Source organism: Ovis canadensis, chromosome 6 (assembly GCF_042477335.2).
Source record: "Ovis canadensis isolate MfBH-ARS-UI-01 breed Bighorn chromosome 6, ARS-UI_OviCan_v2, whole genome shotgun sequence".
Lineage (NCBI taxonomy): Eukaryota > Metazoa > Chordata > Mammalia > Artiodactyla > Bovidae > Ovis > Ovis canadensis.
Window position 1 is genome coordinate 44,080,708 of NC_091250.1, and position 22,344 is coordinate 44,103,051.

The window sequence follows — 22,344 nt, forward strand, 5'->3', positions numbered from 1 at the left end:
TCTCAATCAGTTCAAAACATGAGAGAAAAGAAGTAGTAATCCTCAACATTGCTAACATTTCCCAAAAACAACCATCCTAACTGCATTATATCACTATCACAATCTTTATATTAAAATGCACATGTATAAAAAGTTTAATAGGAAATGTGTATGTGATAAAGAATTAACTTTATTAACAGCAAACACTTATTTAACTCACTGGTCAATTTTCAAGTTCATTGATTAGACTGTTTTTATTTGTAAGAAGATAAATAGATGATATTTAGCCCATAAAATTCCCTGCCTCATTTCTATTGCCAAGTTTTCCAAAGGTGAAAGCATATATATATATTCAGTTCAGTTGAGTCGATCAGTCGTGTTCAACTCTTTGCAACCCCATGAATCGCAGCACACCAGGCCTCCCTGTCCATCACCACCTCCCGGAGCTCACTCAGACTGAGGTCCATCGAGTCAGTGATGCCATCCAGCCATCTCATCTTCTGCCGCCCCCTTCTCTTCCTGCCCCCAATCCCTCCCAGCATCAGAGTCTTTTCCAATGAGTCAACTCTTCGCATGAGGTGGCCAAAGTACTGGAGTTTCAGCTTTAGTATCATTCCTTCCAAAGAAATCCCAGCGCTGATCTCCTTCAGAATGGACTGCTTGGATCTCCTTGCAGTCCAAGGGACTCTCAAGAGTCTTCTCCAATACCACAGTTCAAAAGCATCAATTCTTCAGTGCTCAGCTTTCTTCACAGTCCAACTCTCACATTGATACATGACCACTGGAAAAACCATAGCCTTGAGTAGATGGACATTTGTTGGCAAAGTAATGTCTCTGTTTTTCATTATGCTATCTAGGTTGGTCATAACTTTTCTACAAAGGAGTAAGCATCTTTTAATTTCATGGCTGCAGTCACCATCTGCAGTGATTTTGGAGCCCCCCCAAAATAAATCTGACAGTGTTTCCACTGTTTCCCCATCTATTTCTCATGAAGTGACGGGACCAGATGCCATGATCTTCGTTTTCTGAATGTTGGGCTTTAAGCCAATTTTTTCACTCTCCTCTTTCACGTTCATCAAGAGGCTTTTTAGTTCCTCTTCACTTTCTGCCATAAGGGTGGTGTCATCTGCATATCTGAGGTTATTGATATTTCTCCCGGCAATCTTGATTCCAGCTTGTGCTTCTTCCAGCCCAGCATTTCTCATGATGTACTCTGCATATAAGTTAAATAAGCAGAGTGACAATATACAGCCCTGACGTACTCCTTTTCCTATTTGGGATCAGTCTGTTGTTCCATGTCCAGTTCTAACTGTTGCTTCCTGACCTGCATACAAATTTCTCAAGAGGCAGGTCAGATGGTCTGGTATTCCCATCTCTTTCAGAATTTCCCACAGTTTATTGTAATCCACACAGTCAAAGGCTTTGGCACAGTCAATAAAGCAGAAATAGATAGATACACACACACACATACACACACACCCCCACACACATGTACATATATATATTCTTTTTATTCTGGCAATAATCCATTCAGTACTGGGAGCCTGATGTCCTCTGCTGGCATTCAGAAGTTTTTTTTGTGGAATTTACTCAGCATTTAAATGTTCTTTTGATGAATTTGTGGGGGAGAAAGTGGTCTCCCCGTCCTATTCCTCTGCCATCTTAAGACTGGCCCCCCTTTCAGTACTAAATAGCTAACAGATGTAGATTTTCTTAAGTCTGTAGTTATAGGGTTATTTACTCATAATCTTGGTTTTGTTTTAATGTACTGTCACCTGGGGGTCGCCTCCTTACCCTCAAAGAGATGACTGAGTCCTAGTTTGAAATGTTGGGTACAGTGGAAAGAACCTAACTTTTGGTTCTTTTGCAGTTACATAGACTCAGAATTTAATGCTGCCTGTAATTCATACTAGATATGGTATATTGAGGAGAAGGCAATGGCACCCCACTCCAGTACTCTGGCCTGGAAAATCCCATGGACGGAGAAGCCTGATAGGCTGCAGTCCATGGGGTCGCTAAGAGTCGGGCACGACTGAGTGACTTCACTTTCACTTTTCACTCTCATGCATTGGAGAAGGAAATGGCAACCCACTCCAGTTTCTTGCCTGGAGAATCCCAGGGACGGGGGAGCCTCCTGATGGGCTGCCGTCTATGGGGTCGCACAGAGTCGGACACGACTGAAGCGACTTAGCAGCAGCAGCAGCCGCAGTGTGGTATATTTAAACATGTGCTTCTCCCTTTCCTCAATATTAAAATTATTGTGCAAATAATGTTAGATTATCTATCATCACCTAACATAATGCATGGTGCATTGTAGACACATGAAATAAAAAATAGACTTTAATTTTTTTCATTATTGCTGTTATTTTGAATTAATAACCCAGTTAACAAATAAGTCAAAATCCTTGCTTCTGTTCAGAAAACAAAAAACAAGCAAGCAAACAAACAGCAACAATAAAACTCAACAAATATCATAAGTTATTGGAAATAGAGCTGGAAATAGGCCTTTGACATTAAACAATAAATTTATGGTACTTATTCCATTTAGAATGAGGCAGAAGTTCCTCTGTATCTTAGAGAAAATCACTAGATTGCTGTTATTTATTTTACAGAGGTCCTTGAAAAGCAGTTTTTACCATTTTGCAAAATGAAAGATACCTATCTTTTAAAAATTACACTGCTGGACTTATACCTATTGATTGTTAGAACCTGTGGAAATCACATCCTTAATTAGAAGTTAAAGTATGTCCAGTTTCAGCATGTTGTTATAAGTAAAGCATGTTCAAAAGGTTGTCAAACAGACCAACAAGGATAGGACCAAAAATCAGGAAGACACAACAGGACATACAAGACTAGAATTTAAAAGGGTGGGGCAAAAATCTAAGCTGTTTTTTTCAGTGAAGAGTTCATGTGATTGAAATTAATTAAGTAATTCCAAATATGTACATCATCCCAAGAATAATAAAGCAGTATTGAATATAACAACATCTAATTATACCTAACAAATTATTTGTTATTTCTCTGTATACTCATTATAATTATAAATACTTGTTATCCTGGTATTTGTCAAAAATACCTCATGATATCACAATCTCATTGTCTCTAAAGTTCAGACAGGTGTATTGTCAGAAATAAGGCCACTGGCAGTATAATGAGGATTGAGAAAATAAAAGTCATTCACCAGAGACATAAAATTTGTAGGAAGTCAATGGAGGACTGAAGGAACATGAAGATTACTCCCGGTTACCTACAATCACGGAGAAGGCGATGGCACCCCACTCCAGTACTCTTGCCTGGAAAATCCCATGGGTGGAGGAGCCTGCAGACATTTCTCTAGCAGCAGGTCTCAGCCTATATATGGTTATCAATTTGGTTAACTCTCAATTTGAGAATACAAAGGCATGGGGTTTAAAAAGCTATTATAAAAATTTATCTTTGTTGTGGGTACCAGGCTATGCCATTAGTTTGTCTTCAGTATTTAAGCAGCCACGTGGATAGTCAGATTCTTTCCCCTAGACACATGCACCTCCAGGTAATGAATTGAAAATGAGTTTCCTTCCATTCTCAGCCTTAACCATAAACTGGTTCTTTATACCATTTCTAATAGAAAATGTCTTTTGCTATAGGTAGCACTCCCATGAATACTTCCCCTGATGCACTTGAGAAGCAAAAAAAAAAAAAAAAAAAAAAAAAGTGCATAAAGACTAATGTCTTTTACTGTGTTAGTGTTTACAAAACACAATAAAGCCCATCTTATATAAAACTTATGTATGTAAGTCAAGAAACAAGGTATGGAAAAATGAGAGTGTACTAAAATTCATGGGAGTAAAGATAACTTTTATTTAAAAATTATAACAGCATTTAGATATATTTTTAATATTACCAGAAAAATCTTTTCACATCACTCTCCATTTGACGCCCCTACATTTACTTCAAATAAAAACCTGTGATCATTGGAATGACTAAATACAAACAAGTTACTGAAATAGAAAGCGCTCCAAGGTTCATGTTTGTCAGCATCCTGGAAGTTTTGACCCAGCAAAACATACTCTCAGAAACCCTTTTAAAGCATCTTAGTTTTTTAAACTGAATACTTTTATTTAGTAACAGCAGGAAAGAATACGTTTTTATATAATGTGATGTATTCAGTTAATCTGTATCTGAAACATCTTGTACGGATTTAGAAGTGACTTCCATGGAGCTGAGATGTCCCTTACTAAAGTCTTCTTTTATTAAGCCACATTTCTGTCTCTGGATGGAAAACACAAATGTATTTGTTTATTTAAGCTTTAAAATATTTGTTGGCAGGGTCAGCAAAAGTACGCTTCAGTTTGTTATTCTTCATGTACTTTAAAATATATTAAACTATAAAATGTCTACTGCACTTTAAATAACAATGATATGAATATTTATTTCCATTTTCAAAGATCCACTAACAGTCAAGTCCAGGAAAAGTTACTCATAGAACAGGCATATAAGATATAGTTTGGCTAAAATTGCATTATAGTTTTGTTTTTTTTTTTGATGCTTGCTTTTAGATGCAATTTGGGTTAAAATATCTAGTACTAATCTTTGATCTGACCTAATAAATTTATAAAATATACTATGTTGGGTACTCTCAAAAAGGGTTGAATTAGATTCCTGAGTGGTCACAGAGAGATTTGATTAAGATGTTTAAGCTCACTTTTAAGGAGACCTTTAAAAAATTATAAGCCTCAGTGACATTAGCTATATCTTTTGTGTATTTTACAGCAAATAATGCATCATGCTGTTTTCTGGAGACATAAAATATGTCTCCATCATCAACTAATGATTTTGTTGAATTCTCTTAAATTCAGCCATAATAGAGCAATGTTAAAATTATGTCTGGGAATTAAACTAATCTCTCATTCTTTAACAATTCCCCAAACTGAGAAGTATGAAATAAACCATATAATATTTCAGTGAATGTTTGTCTGTTTATAACTTGTAAATGTGTGAGCCAGACTGAAAATATGTGTGCAGAACAGTAAAAAGTGTTTGTCATCTCAAACCTTGATCTGAAGTGGGTGCTGCTTCTCTATTTCTTGTTAGTTCATTTTCCAGGATTTCTTTTGAGGATCCATCATAGAATTCTAAGTGTTGTGTCCACTGGGATTTACACCACTTGTTCAATCTATTTATACCAAGTTAATTAAGTGATAATCCCAAAGTAGCAGAGGACATATGAAGTAATAAATGTCTGATTCTCTCACAGACACGCCGAGACCACATGGTGAGGAATCACAATATGGAAGACTGTTTTATTGCCTCATATCATATTCTCTTGTATAGGGGATATTGCTGTTAAACAATCTGTTCTCTTATTTCCTGAGGTTTTATACCTTTCATTTCAAAATATTATTTTGACAACTGTGATGCTTCTGAAGGAGAGTTAAGCCAAAGGCTTGCATACATGACATTTTGCAATTTAAGCAAGGGATTACTCCTATTTAGCAAACTTGGTCAAATCCATTGCTGGAATGGATCAAATATAATTTAATTTTCTATTTTTTAAATGATTTCCATGAACAGACAAAGAAAAATCTGAGATGCCTTTATTTTCAACTCTATGTTGATCCTGTGTGTGCATATAAACATATATACATACATAGAGAAACAAATTATCAATTTGCTAACTTAATATACCTGATTGTCTTTTTAACTGTTTATTAATCTCATTCATTTTGTTGAATAAGCAAGAAGGAAGTAAAATTCATTGTTCTTGTATTAGCACTAAAAACATTTGTGAGAGATAAGAAATACCTGAATATGGCCTAGAAATTCCATGAGTGATATTCAGCTCTCTATAGAAAACTATTTCCAACAATTACAAAAATAAATAAATAAATAAAAGATTGTCCAACCTAGAAAACTCACTATTACATGGAAAGTCATGCAGTCTCCTGATAAAATAAAATAAATAGGGTAATGTCTATCAAAAGTAACACACAGCAATCCTTTAAAGATGAAGGACTCCCTTCACACCAATTTAAAATGTTAATGATAGGAAACAAAGAAGCTTAAATGCTACTTACAAGTTTATAAATGGGGGAAATTGGGAAATTTGGGAATGAATGAAGTCCTGGTTCTCCTGCAATTAATTAGTTTCAAAAATATGAAACATTTTACAACATAGGCCGTAATTTTTTCCCTCTATTAAGTGTATCAATGTTGAATTGGATTAGCTCTTAGATATTTTTATCCTAAAATTAGATTATTTGAAGTTTGGAATTCTGAAGAAAAGATTCAATACCTTAGTTATGATTATTTGAGTAATGTATGCCATAAAAAAGTAGAGATGGCTATTAAAACTGTGCTCTGTGTGAAAAAACCCAAAACCCTAAAAATCACTTAGTCAGACTATGGGTACTGGATTATTTGGCTCTAGATGACTTGCTGCTTGCCACTGCTTTGATTCATATAAACTATTCAGAACCTCTGGAGCTGCATCACATAGTAAAAAATTTAGGAATTGTTTACAAGGATATGTTAGCATTGTGTCCCTGATGTCATTGTTAGTCTTAAAGTATAACTTCAGTAAAGCAAAGGCATTTATTTTAACCATACACACTACAATACTGCACTAAAATGTTAACAAACAAATACTTCTAAGCTGATTATAAAATAGTAATTAAATAGGTTCCCCTTACATTAATAATATCAAGAATATTCTGTATTACAGATTGGAGTGTCACATCAATAAATGTATTTGTTTCATGAAATAGTTTGATGCACAAAATAATGTTCACAAGGCAAGCAGTTGATACAGAAATGTATTGATTGTAGATAACATACTAACTTTGTTTCTCTTGTGTCACTAGGAGTCTTCCCATCAGAATATAAGCTCTATCACAGCAGAGATTCTGTCTTTATTTTTTCTGTTCTCTTCTTGCTGTATTCCATGCATAACAAGTATAATATTTAGTGATTTTCCTTCCCCCAATAAAGGGCATTGTATTTTATTTTGCCAGGTATATAAGTTATTGGTTTATATTGATAACTTTCAGTTCAGTTCAGTCACTCAGTCATGTCTGACTCTTTGCGACCCCATGAATTGCAGCACGTCAGGCCTTCCTGTCTATCACCAACTCCCAGAGTTCACCCAAACTCATGTCCATCGAGTCAGTGATGCCATCCAGCCATCTCATCCTCTGTTGTCCCCTTCTCCTCCTGCCCCCATTAAAATTTAGCCCTGTTAAATTTTATCTATGTTGAGCCAAGTCTGTGTTAAAGAGTTCTGCATTGTTCTTAGTATTGGGACATGGCACTTATCACATGATATGGTCCTTACTTTGAGGCCAGGGCATTTTCTGGAATCTTGACTGAATGCTCAGTGCACTAACGGGGGTCTTTCCATTCTGATTAGCAGGAGACTCAAATGTCCATCTGAAGTGAACCACTCAGCCCTCATCCAAGGACCCACGATGATTCCCTCCATAGATGTATGGAGCCCCCCTTCTCCCAGTTCCCTCTTCTTACCCGCAACTGTACATTTTGCCTATTCTAGAAGCCAAATCTGATGTCTTCTGATGTCTTCCTCCTCAGCTTAGCAATGTCACTCCTCATTTGCCCCCTTACTCTGCAGCACACAAATACCTCCAGACTGAGAGTCGGGGCCCTTGGGTCACAGTCATCTGGCTACCTCCCTGTGTTTCCCTTCTCTCCACAATCACAGATCTCCTCTGCCTATTGTCCTGTACTTGAAATGTTTTGTCATATAGCTATTTACCCTATTTTATGATAGTTTTTGTGAATAAATAAAATCTGGTATCATTTATTCTGTTGTGATTGAAAGCAGGGGTCCCACCATAGTAACTTGTAATGAATATGATTTAGGTCATTCCTCTTTCTTGATTAAATATCTCATTGAATACACATTGTATTCAGTTCTGTATCAAGACCTGTTAGGTTCTGGATTCTGCTTGACTTCTAATACCTAATACCTAGCTCGTGACTCCTAATACCTAATAAAAGTCTTCTTGCTCACTACTCCGGACATGCTGATTTCTTGCTGTCACTATTTCAACATATTCACAAAGGATGTTCGATCTGCATGAGATTTTTTTTTTCTATCTTTGTCTACTAACTCTTCAAGTTTCAGTTAAAATTCTATTCCTTTTAAGGAACTTTTCTGACTACTTATATAACTATATTTCTTTCTTGCGTTACATAGTATTTTTTTTTCTTTTATACACTTTCTGCTATGTTAGAATATTTATGTGAGGATTTATTAGTAGATAATATACATTCAGTGTTTTAAGTAAGCATTGTCTAGAGAAAGATCAATAAGATGTACAAATTGCAATGTACAATAAGATGTAAAACACAAATACACACAAATCTGTGCGTATATGTGTGTTAATAAGGAGTTGGCTTGGTGTAATTATGGAGAATGAGAAGTCCTGAGATCTGTAGTCAGCAAGCTAGAAATCCAGGAGAATTAATGGTATGGTTCTAGCCAGAATGGCTTAAGGCCAAGAGAGCCTGTGGTAATAAGTTGCATTTAGATACTAAATCCAAATGCAGGACAAGAGTGATGCACCAGCTCAAAGACAGTCAGGCAGAGAGAACACATTTTTCCCTTTTCTACCTTCCTTATTCTGGTCAGGACTTCTTTGATAGATTGGATAAAACCTACCCACATTAGTGAGAGCAATCTGCTTGACTCAGTCTACAGATTCACATGTTAATCTCATCCAGAAATATGCTCAAATACACACCCAGAATACTATTTACCAAATATATTGATATCCTGTGGCTCAGTCAAGTTGCACATAAAAATAATCATCACACTCAATAAATGTGAGAAATTGAGATTAAAAGAATTCAGGGAATTAGTAGTATAGAAAGTAGTAAAGGGGATTTGAACAGATTAAGCTCTATATGAAATAGCATGGGCATATAAAAGGTTGATGTTCTAAGAAAATAAAGGAAGTCAAGGTGCTCGGAGCCATGTAGGTCAGATGCAGAGTGTTGGGTATGAATTTTGAGAGGCTGCAAATAGGTCAATTATGTAGGATTTTGTAGGTTCATAGTGTTCAAAGTGTGATTCTCAAACCATCAACACAGGTATTACTTGGCATCTTTTTAAAATCCATGGCCTTTAGTCCCAACCTAAACCCACACAATCAAAATCCAAATTTTAATAAGATCTCAATATGAGGCATGTTCCAGATGTGTAATTTTGATAGGACACAGTGATCAATTATATATTGGTGATGATGATTCAAGGATAACATTCAGATTATGTACCTTGATCAGAAGTATTAATAAAGGGCCATGTACTCAGGTAGAGAGCATTATAGGAAGGGCAAAGTGCATATGTACACATGTAGAATTGAGGATTACAGTTTTGCCTTATTATGTCTGAGCTGGCTATGAAATATCCAAATAGTGATGTCCAGTATTGACAGGGAACTCAAGAAAGATAGAAAGATACCTGAGTTAGTTGTATTATAGAGGACCTAAGCTAGAAAAATGCAAGTTAGAAGAACATGAGACAGTTCAAGAAAATGTTAATGAGAATCTGAACAGTGATTTACAGGTAAGAATTTTTTAAAATAAATGTTTAAGAGATTAACCTAATGAAAACATTAAACTAATTCAACGTAGGGAAAAGGACGGAGAGAGTGAACAAAGATGACAACAAAATTCCCATCCTGCATAGAATGTGTGTGTATATGGTCAGTCATGTCCAACTCTTTGTGACCCCACAGACTGCAGCTTTCCAGGCTCCTCAGTCCATGGAATCTTCCAGACAAGAATGCTGGAACAGGTTTCCATTTCCTACTCCAGGGGGTCTTCCCCACTCAGAGACTGAATCTGAGTATCCTGCATCTTCTGTGTTGGCAGGAGGATTTTTTACCACTGCTGCTGCTGCTGCTGCTAAGTCACTTCAGTCATGTCCAACTCTGTGCGACCCCATTAGATGGCAGCCCACCAGGCTCTGCCATCCCTGGGATTCTCCAGGCAAGAACACTGGAGTGGATTGCCATTTCCTTCTCCAATGCATGAAAGGGAAAAGTGAAAGTGAAGTCGCTCAGTCATGTCTGACTCTTGGTGACCCCATGGACTGCAACCTACCAGCTTTCTCTGTCCATGGGATTTTCCAGACAAGAGTACTGGAGTGGGGAGCCATTGCCTTCTCCGTCTTTGCCACTGAGCCACCAGCAAAGTCCTCTATTTCTGTTAACACCTCCTTAAGGACCTCTCAGGTGGCTCAGCGGTAAAGAATCTGCCTGCCAACACAGGAAATACCAGTTCAATCCTTGGATCAGGAAGATCCTCTGGAGAAGGAAATGGCAACCCACTCCAGTATTCTTGCCTGGGAAATTTCATGGACACTGGAGCCTGGCAGGTTAAAGTCCCTGGGGTTGCAAAAGAGTTGGACATGACTTAGCAAATAAACAACAACAACAGAGATAGAAAATGCAGGGAAATGTCTAAGTGCATACATGATATATTTCAGAAATAATCAGTTGGAAGCAACAATAGGATATTAATTTGAAAAGATGCATATATACACATGTATTTGTGTGTATATATATACACACACAGATATATCTATCATATATATCTATATACAGATATATCTATCATTTAGATATATATATAGGGCTTTCCAGGTATATATATCTGTATACCATATATATGTATATGTATACAGGGGGCTTCCCTGCACTAGCAGGCAGGTTCTTTACCACTAGCGCAAAGAACCTGCCTGCCATGCAGGAGATATAAGAGATGTGGGTTCGAACTCTGGGTCAGGAAGATCCCCTAGAGCAGGGCACAGCAGGGCACAATAACCCACTCCAGTATTCTTGCCTGGAGAATCCCATGGACAGAGGAGCCTGCCCAGGCTACAGTCTGTAGGGTTGTAGAGTCAAATAGAAGAGATTTAGCATAGCATGGTGGATCTCAGGATGCTAAGTCCACAGCTAAGTCCACAGTAAAGTATTTGGAAGATATATAGATTGAGAAAATAGTTGAGACTTGGATCTAGAGTTCCATTCTACTTGTCACTGGCTCCTCAAATAATGATTTCATTAAAGTCAACACACCACCCCAAAGTGCTGGCTAGACAGTGCTTCATGGCATTCTGCCCAGGGATCATACTGAGAAAACAAACCAAAAGTAAAATCTAGCATCCCTGAAAAAGGAATGAGCTAAGATATCAGTTTGAGTGGTTGTGGATTCCCTTTTTGTTTTGTTTTCCTAATAGAAAAATCTCTGCAGTTTTGAAGGAGAAAGGAGAATCTGATGCAGTGAATTATACTTAAATTGTATGAGAAAGAGGAATAAACGTCAGTGTGACATGACCCTACATCTGCTGATGGTTTGATCAGTAATATTTGAGTAGTTAGCATTAAGGAAAAGAAAGAATGATATTCAGACAGCCCCAGTACAGTCAGTAAAATTATTGAAATATATTCTCTGGAGTTGGAAATTTGCTTCTGCTTTGAGTCCTTAAATGATGGTCCCTATTAACACAAGTCTAGATCCCAATTACCCCTGTTGCATCTAACTTTCTGGAATCCAGCAACTTAATTGCAGGTTAAAGCTTGAATCAGTCACATTTTCTCCATCTGTATCCTAATTCTGAGTTGCATATATCCATTCTCATTAGTAGGTGCTCATAGAAGAGGTGATTGGCTTCCGTTCTGTAGGCAGCCAGTGTTAGGAACCATGGGAGGGGACACCTAATATGAGTAATGCCACTTAATGCAACTGGGAGACACTGATTAAACTGTAGAACACCTAATTGTTTTTGTCTATCAACACTATGAAATGTGTTAGCAAAATGAGATCCAATATCAGGCGATGCCTTAAACATATATTGGCTCACTTGAGTGCTGCAATTTCTCAATTATATTGAAAGTGAAAGTCACTCAGTCGTGTCTGGCTCTTTGCAACCCCATGGATTCTACGGAATTCTCTAGGCCAAAATACTGGAGTGGGTAGCCCGTCCCTTCTCTAGGGGATCTTCCCAACCCAGGAATCAAACCTGGGTCTCCTGCATTGCAGGTGGATTCTTTACAAACTGAGTTATCAGGGAAGCCCAAAAAGTGAAAGTGAGGTCTCTCAGCAGTGTCAGACTCTTTGCAACCTTATGGACTGTAGCTCACCAGGGTTTTCTGTCCGTGGGATTTTCCAGGCAAGAATATTGGAGGAGTGGGTTACCATTTTCTTCTCCAGGTGATCTTCCTACCCCAAAGATCAAATTTGGGTCTCCCACATTTTGGGAAGACTCTTTACTGTGTGAGTCCCCAGGCCACCAGGGGTTGATAACTATAATTTTACAATTGAGATATATTGAGATTATTAATAATAATGTCATTAACTAAAATGACAGAGTTTCAATTTGAACTCCACCAGCTAGAAATAATCTCTACTTGTATAGTTGTTTCGATGCCTCTAGTCTCGTCTGGAGGAAAAATTCCAACCTATTTATATATATTTTCAAACAAAATATGAGTTTGTACATAGTAAATAATAGGATGAATATATTAAATATTAGACATGATATAAGGAGTAATAGAACAGTGAATTCAATTATTGCTAAGTCACCAGAAATTGAGACATGAATCAGTACCATGAAAAATTATCATTGGTGATAGGCATAAAGGAGAGGAATTCAACAAACCTACAGTTAATCTTTAATTTATGAAAAATAAACAACGAATATATTTGTTTTAAATGGTCACAGTCTTAAATTTTAAGAAATGAGGTCATCTGAAAAGAGAAGAAATCATTCCAAGAGGAACTGAAAAGTTTTTGAAGTACTAGTGCTGGAGTGAATTGTTTGGAAACATTCCAGTCCTTCATCATGTACCAGCCACCTTCAATTGTGAAGGGATTCTGATAAAGAAGACATTAGCGCTTCCTCTTCTTACAGTCTCTAAACAGGGGTTTTGTTACAGAGAGTATTATATGTACAATTCTTAGTTTTAGGAATACATTTCCAAACATATAAGAGGGAACAAACGCTTAGAAATGAACCAGAATGACATCTAGTGAAAGCAGACAATTTAATCGAATATTTACTCCTCTAAAAGCTTTGTTAAACCCAACATGCTAATGTTGTTTATGACTTTTATACTCAAGTATTCAGTTATTTTTTTTTCAACAAAAGGCATCTTACACAGTAAACCATTTTCACAGCCCAAATCCACCTCTAAAAATACATCATAAGTTTTCATATGTTCATTTTTAGGAAGAAAATGTTGTAGGCTGCATTAAGTAGGATATGAATGAGCAAGCAGAATAAACCAGTAAAATTTAATTAAGCAATTTAGCACACCATTAAAGCAGCAACACATAAAAGTGGGATGTAAATGACACTGGGGTGGTGCACTGCAATTCCAACCTTTCAGGAACCTAAGAAAGGGTGCTGAGTGCAGCAAACAGACTTGCTTTTTCTACACACAGTAAATTTAAACAAAAGTAGTGATCAAAGCAGCCTTTACATATGGAGATTGTGTCTCCTGGTCTCCTGTATTTTTTTTTTTTTTACTTTTGCCTTGTGCAGGTGAGGCAAATTATAACAAAAAAATGATTGTAAGACCCATACTCTTAAACTTACTATAAACAGGAAAACGGAGGAAAGAATTCATTTATTAACATCCTATTTTTCAAAATGGTATGCCCGCTATATACAAACATTTTAACTGATCCTACTGAGATACTGAAAACAATTACGAGCTCAGAGGTGAAAGTATGAGCTACCTTTGCCTTAAAGGAGCTGAATGAATGAACAGCATCCTTTGCTTCATTTCAGAAATCTGATTTGTATTTTCTTAACTTAGGATTATTATGATACTACATTCTTTTAAATCAAACCTGATTGTCAAGGTGCCTGTAACCTTACTATTTTTCAATCTATTTCCAACTAGCTTTCAAAATTTTTCTGAATTTAGTTCAACTGAAATTATTTTAAACATTAGAATATTTACATTCAAAAATCACAATTGAATTATTTTATATTTACCTGAGGATAATAATAATATTTATTTTATATTTAATCTCATACTCTTCTACAATGACATAGTTGTTAAAAACTACAAAATTTTATCTTACTGACGACATACATTTATTAGGCTGCTTTTATAAAATTCCTTATTTCTTATTTTTAACTCATAATTTGTCTAACATATATGTGCATATTTTACTTAATAGATTATATAATATATATTATATAATTATTATTTTACTTATAATTCAACTTGTTTATCACATGTATTTTATAAGTGAACTTTAAATATTTGTGGAATAAGACCCTGATAGCTCAGTTAGTAAAGAATTGGCCTACAATGCAGGAGACTTGGGTTCGATTCCTGGGTCGGGAAGATTCCCTGGAGAAGGGAGTGCCTACCCATAGAATTCTTGCCTGGAGAATCCCATGGACAGAGTAGTCTGGTGGGCTACAGTCCATGGGGTTGCAGAGAGTTGGACACAACTTAATGACCAACACTTCCACTTTCTTTTAAGACAAAGAATAAGTAAGTAAATGAAGATTTCAGTATCTCAAAATGTAGCAATTAACATCAAAATTAATTTTATTTCTTCACATAGGAAGAAGACAATAAACAATTCTTCCCCTAGTTATCTTACAGGTCTTCGTGTAATCATAAGCACATTATAAATATTATTCAGCTTATTATATAGATCAAGTCACTCATCCCTCTTTAGTAAACATAGCACACTTTATTCTAACTTTGTTTTATTTTAAACATTATTTCTTTTAAAATAATATCACAAATACAGAAAAGTGGCCAGAATAGTACAAAGAACTCACAGATTCCCAAATTTTCATTCACTCAGACCCTCCAGTTGTTAACATTTTCCATGTTTGCTTCATCACCTTCTCTCCCTTACTTGAAAGCGTGATGTAAACACAATCCCCTGTCATCTCTAAATATTTTTGTTAGCTTTTTGGTAAAGCAAAGAAGTATTATCACCCTGTCCTTTTTGTTCTTTGGTTCTGATTTATCAATAACTGATTATCTAAAACTTTGATAATTGTCTTTTAAAATTATTTTTTAAAATTTTTTAACTGGTAGGAAATTGCTTTACCATTTTGTATTGGTTTCTTTTGTACAACAAGGCAATTCAGTCATTCTATATATCCCTTTCTTCCTCAGCTTCCCTCTCAGCCTTCTAGGCCATCACAGAGCACCAGGCTGGGCTGCCTGCCTTATTTAGCAACTTTCTACTATCTATCTATTTTACACATGATCATGTATATATGACAATGCTACGTTCTCAGTCATGCCACCCCTACCTTACTTGGAATGTTGGAATGTTGAAAAAGCTCAATAACTCAGTTTCTTATGAGCTGACCCACAAATCAAAATAATTGGAGTGTGGTCTTCTCTTATTCTACCCAACAACAAGGAACCATTTCTTGATTGGATTGTGATATGTGATGAAAAGTGGGTTTTATGCAACAGTCAGTAATTGGACTGAGAGGAAGTTCAGAGCACTTTCCAAAGCCAAACTTGCACCAGAAAAGGTCATGGTCAATGTTTGGTGATATGCTGCTGATCTGACCCACTACAGCTTTCTGAATCTCAGTAAGACCATTACATCTGAGAAGTATGCTCAACAAATTGCTGAGATACATAGAAAAGTGTAGCACCTGAAGCTGGCATTGGTCAACACAAAGGGCCCAAATCTGCTCCATGACTGCATCCAACCAAACACTTCACAACCGATGCTGCAGAAGTTGAATGAATTGGCTACAAATTTTTGGCTCATCTGCCATATATATTCACCTGACCTCTTGCCAACTCTTCCAGCATCTTAACAGTTTTTGGAGAGCAAATGCTTCCACAATCAGCAGGAGGCAGAAAATGATTTCCAGGTATTTTCTTTTCTCCAATGCTTTTGTCAAGAATCCCAAAGCATGGATTTCTATGCTACAGGAATAAACAAGCTTATTTCTTATTGGCAAATATGTTGATTGTAGTGGTTCCTATTTTGGTCAATAAAAATGTGTTTGAGCCTAGCTATGGTTTTTCCAGTAGTCATGTATGGATGTGAGAGTTGGACTGTGAAGAAAGCTGAGCACCAAAGAATTGATGCTTTTGAACTGTGGTGTTGGAGAAGACTCTTGAGACTCCCTTGGACTGCAAAGAAATCCAACCAGTCCATTCTGAAGGAGATCAGCCCTGGGTGTTCTTTGGAAGGACTGATGCTGAAGCTGAAACTCCAGTACTTTGGCCACCTCATGCGAAGAGTTGGCTTATTAGAAAAGACTCTGATGCTGGGAGGGATTGGGGGCAGGAGGAGAAGGGGATGACAGAGGATGAGATGGCTGGATGGCATCACCGACTCGATGGATGTGAGTCTGAGTGAACTCCAGGAGATGGTGATGGACAGGGAGCCTGGCATGAGGTGATTCATGGGGTCGCAAAGAGTTGGACACGACTGAGCGACTGGACTGAACTGATAATGATTTAAAAGAGCTTCCCAGGTGGCACTAGTGGGAAAGAATCCACCTGCCATTGCAGGAGAAGTGAAAAACATGGATTCTATCCCTAGGTCAGGAAGATCGCTGTAAGCAGGAGTGCCTCCTTTCCAGTATTGTCGCCACAAGAATCCCATGGATAGAGGAAACTGAAGGGCTACAGTTCGTAGGGCTGCAAAGAATTGAACATGAGTGAAGCGACTGAGCACACACACACACTAACTTAAAATTCACCATCTGAAACCACAATTACATTTTCACCAACCTAATATATGCAATTTATATATGCTACCTTATTAAATATTCTTAATAACACTATAAGGAAAATACTGTTTTTGTTTGGGGAGAATTCACACTTTTACATTTATACTTTATATTTATAGAAACGTTACAAAGATGGTACATAGAGTTCCAATATACCTCTCATCCAGTTTAACATCTTATATTACTAAGGTTCATTTGTTGAAACTAAGAAACTGCCATAGGTATGTTACTATTAACTGAAATCTAGCATACATTAAGGGCTTCCCTTGTGGCTCAGCTGGTAAAGAATTTGCCCACAAAACAGGAGACCTGAGTTTGATCCCTGGGTCAGGAAGATTCCCCTGGAGAAGGGAAAGGCTACCCAATCCAGTATTCTGGCCTGGAGAATTCCATGGACTGTATGGTCCATGGCATCGCAAAGAGTCAGACACGACTGAGTGACCTTCACTTTCGCTTTCAGCATACATTAAAGTTCACTGTCTGTGATGTGTTGCTTATATTGTATGGTTTGTGATTTATATGATCTATAGATTTTGACTCATGAATAGTCATGTATGTGATATTCTAGTACTGTGCAGAACAGTTCCTTCACCTTAAAAATTATCCTGCACATTCTCTTGTAGCCAACTGATCTTCACTCCTCCAATTCCTGGCAACTGCTAATATGTTTCCTATCTTTATAATTTTTGCCTTTTCCACAATATTGTATGAATGGAATTTTCTATCATGTATATTTGAAGGTATGTCTTCTTTCAGTTACTGAAATGTATCTAATATTGTCCTTGTCATTCATTGCATGGATCAATAGCTCATTCTTTTTACCTCAGATGCTATTACATTATATGGCTCTTCCATAATTTATCAATTCTCCAATTGAAGAGCATATTGATTTTGTCAAATTTTTGGTTATTATTGATAAAGCTGCTCTCAATATTCTCATACAGATTTTCCATGAATATAAACTTTCAGATTTCTTGGATAAAGACCTAGTAGAGTTCTCTCTATGTTGCATGGTATGTCTTTAACTTACACAAATCCACTCAGCTCTCTTCTGAAGTGGCTCTACCCCATAATCCCATCATTAATGAGTGGATAAAGAAGATATGTTTATATATACAATGGAATATTACTCAGCCATATGAAGGAAAAAATTTGAATCAGCTCTAGTCAAGTGGGTGAACCTAGAGCCTGGTGTGAAGTAAGAAGTAAGTCAAAGAGAAAAATAAGTATCATATATTAATGCCTATATATGGAATCTAGAAAAATAGTACTGATGGTACTTATTTGCAGGGAAGGAATGTAGACACAGACTTAGAAAATCAACTTGTGAACACAGCAGGGGAAGATGGTGGGACAAATTGAGAAAATATTGACATTGTGTAATATAACTAGCTACTGGGAAGCAGCTGTACAACACGTGGAGCCCAGCCTGGCCCTCTGTGAAGACCTAGGGGGGAAGGATGGGAGGGCAAGGGAGGCTCAAGAGGGAAGAAGTATGTATACAATTATGACTGGTTTGCTTTATTGTATGGCAGAAACCAATACAGCATTGTAAAGCAGTTATCCTCCAATTAAAAAAAAATGAAATTCTGTTGTTCCTCATCCTCACCAGCATTTGCTATTGTCAGCTTTTCCCTTCCTCCCATTATGGCCTTTCAAATAGATAAATAGGATCTCATCTCATTGTGTTTTTATTTTACATTTCTCAATGAAAAATGATTTTGAACATTTTTCATGTTTTAAATTACCAGTATGTATATCCTCTTTGCTATTTGTATGAATATCCTATCAGGTAACTATTCATTTTATCATTATTAATCCCATTTTATAGATGATAAAATTGAGAATCAGAGAAATTAATTACTTGCTCTAAGGTCATGTAACTGATAGTAACAGATTTTCACTACTCTACTTTTTAAGTAGAATATTTACAAAAGATAAGCCCATTACAGAAATAGCATCAAACTCTACAGTAGATATTACTGTATTATGTTCACTTCCTATAATGACCTCCAGTTCTTAAGAAACACCATGCAAAACTGTAAATTAAAAAAAAAATCACTCCAGAAAACCAGAAATGAATAAGATGTAAAAAAAAAAAAAAAACAACTGTGAGATTGAATAGTGAACAACCCAGCAACAAGCTCTCAATGATGGAGTTAGTGGTAAAGAATCCAAGTTTGATCCTTGGCTTGGGAAGATCCCTGGGAGAAGGGAATGACACTCCAGTATTCTTGCCTGGAGAATTCTATAAACATAGGAGCCTGGCAGACTACCATCCATGGGATTGAAAAAGTAAGACATAACTGAGAGACTAACACACACTTCTCTTAGTAACATCATCAGAATTAAATTAACAGAGCAAGCTACTGCACTCATTATTTTCAATTAAGTTCTCTACCCTCAGTGACTTTTGAAAAAAATTATTAAAATGATGATCTATAGCATGCTAAACGGTGTGCTTAAGTAGCACTCTATTTATTCCTGAGGATTCCCTGACTTGTTATTTGCAATGTCAATAGTTTGCTTTCTATTCTGTTTCTTTTGTCCGGTCACTTACTGGAGATACGGCTGAAGTGCAATGTCACATTATGTCAGTAGTTGCTCCAGAATGAGATGTGATGATACCATCATTTAAAAGTTGATTTGTGTGAAATGAGGGTCATCTACACAATCACAGAGTCACACAAGCTATTTTCAACTTTACATAACTTAAACAAGCATTCAGATTGAATTGATTGTCTTCCATTTATTTATTCTTTTCATGTATTAAATGTTTGATCATCTATGCCTTTTATGTTGATTAGCATTAAAAAAAATCCAGTCCTTATTGAGCTTTTTACTATCTCTTGCACTGCAATTTTAATTACACAATTCCCTAGCATGCTGTATAAACTAGAATCACTATATTTTCAAAGCTAGAATTGTGCAAAACTCTATTTTTCTACTTTGCAATACTGTTTTGTAAGAAAAAAATATGAATACTTTGTGTAGTCGTTTTAAAAAAGCTTTTAGAAAAAGCTTTAATGCTTAATCATGTTTCAACTTCTTATTAAACTTTGTTTAAACCTGAAATTTACTAATTCAAGATATAGTGAATTAAGCATTTTAATTCATGTTTATAATGCATTCAAAATTTATTGAGGAAAAACATTAATTCTTTAAGTTACAAACTGATTTTTCTTATATATATTTTTGAGCTGTTTACTAAGATGTAGATATATAATTAACAAAAATAACTTAATAGAGAAGATTATGAATACAGTGAATTTATCATGGAATCATCCTCATTTTATGAAAAATAAAAGCCAACTATTATAGGAAATCATGTCATATGATTACAAATGTGGACAGAATAATTATATTAAAATTATTAATTTATTAATTTGGTGTTTTTCTCCCTCAAAGTTATGCTACATTAGTAGTTTTGGCTTGTTTGGTCAGTGGGCTATAACACTGAATAAATGCAAATGAGGGTCGCTGATGTACAATGTCTTAAAAATTATGCTATATGTGTGTATTAGTTGCTCAGTTGCATCCAACTCTTTGTGACCCAATGGACTGTAGCCCACAAGGCCCCTCTGTCTGTGGAGTTTCGCAGGCAAGAATACTGGAGTGGTTTGCCATTTCTGTCTCCAAAAATTATGCTATGTATATCACAATAACTTTGCATTGACTTTCTATAAAATTTCTTTTTTTAATCAACACATAGAAACCTGTATTTTATAACAGCAGCTATTAAGTAGTTTGTTTAAAATACATTTTATTTCCATGTCATATCACTCTCTATTATTGATATATCAAATGCTGAAGTGATATGAACAATCAAATCTCTAAAAACATTTATTTGTAAACCACTATTTTTTTAGGGCTTCCCTGGTGGCTCAGCAGATAAAGCATCTGCCTGCAATGAGGGAGACCTAGGTTTGATCCTGGGTCAGGAAGATCCCCTGGGGAAGGAAATGGCAACCCACTCCACTATTCTTGCCTAGAGAATCCCATGGACAGAGGAGCCTGGTGGGCTACAGTCCACAGAGTCTCAAAGAGTCAGATACGACTGAGTGATTTCACTTTCACTTATTCCTTTTTAATGTTATATAGCATAGTATAAAGAGTGGTCAATGATATCTTATTTTGATCATTTGTGTATATTCTATCATGATTAGAGAAGAGAATTAACATTGCTGCTATATTAGATTTTTTTTCTGTCTGTGGTTTCACCATAATATACATACTACTATGTGTATTATTCTCATAAATAGCAAATGAGACAATAAAACTCAGTAGATACTGAATTAGTATCTCAATTAGTCTGCCAAGGTCTACCAGGAGATAATAAACTGTAAGTTTTTTGAAATACAGTTTAAAAGTTTGGTGCCATGCTATGCTCAGTAGTGCCTGACTGTTTGTGACCTGGTAGACTCTAGCCCACCAGGCTCCTCTGTCCATGTGATTCTCTAGGCTAGAATACTAGAGTAGGTTGCCATGCCCTCCTCCAGGGGATCTCCCCAACCCAGAGACTGAAACCGTGTCCCCTACATTGACAGGCAGATTCTTTACCACTGAGCTGCCAGGGAAGCCCTTAAAAGGTTGCAGTGAATCCTGTTTGCTTTCATATAACTCAAGTGAGGAATACAATAGAACTTTGAATTTGGGAGAAGGATAGCACTAAAGATGTGGTAATGAGATCCAATCGAACTAAAATCAAATGCCAATAAGTGCATTTTTCATCCCAACAAAAGCAAAAATAAATATTTGTCTCTTGATATATTATTTTACTTTACAAAAGACCAAGAAATTGTTCCCTTCCCTCTGTTGAGCAAGAACAGCAACCTAAAGAAATGTGCAACACTAAGGAATGTTTTTATAAATAGGACTAGAAACTTAGAGTGAGCAGTGTAAATATAGGGCACAAAGCAAAGACTTTCTAAGGACAAGGTGACACTAGTGCCTGGAGTTCTTATGGGAAACAGAAGATAGTTATTATATTGTAAATTCATAGATTTGTAATAAAAATGTATTTGCATAGAGCTCTTGCCTCAGTGCATGTGCGTATGTAGAGTGGTCATGGGAGGTAAGGATATACTTTTAGCTTGTTTACACTGAGTGTCACATTCAAGTGTGACTCATGGAGTGAGAGTCACATTGGTGAACACCCACAGCAATAATTTTTTTTTACTAGACAAACTACTAGTCAAGCACAAAATCTCCAGCCTTTTAATTTGAGTAACTTTTACAAATAAAATAGTTATGAGAATTAAATGGAACTGTAATCATAAAATACCTTGAATACTGGGAAACACATAATAGATATTTAATAATTTTGTGTCTCTTTTTTTCCTTATTCTTCCCTGCTTTTGTTTTCCTTTGATTGAGGATGGTGGCCACCCTCTAATCTAAAATATCAGATTAAGATTTGTAATGGGATAATATGTGGTTTAATTTATTTAAATAATAATTAGAGAAAACTGCTCAGCATGTTACAATATTATTTTAAAAGGCAAAAACTAGGCCACAGAGATTAAATACCTTTCATAGATTACAGGTACATATGACCTAACTAGATTAAAATTCAACTTGCATAATTATTTTTTCTTCACACTTTGGGTCAG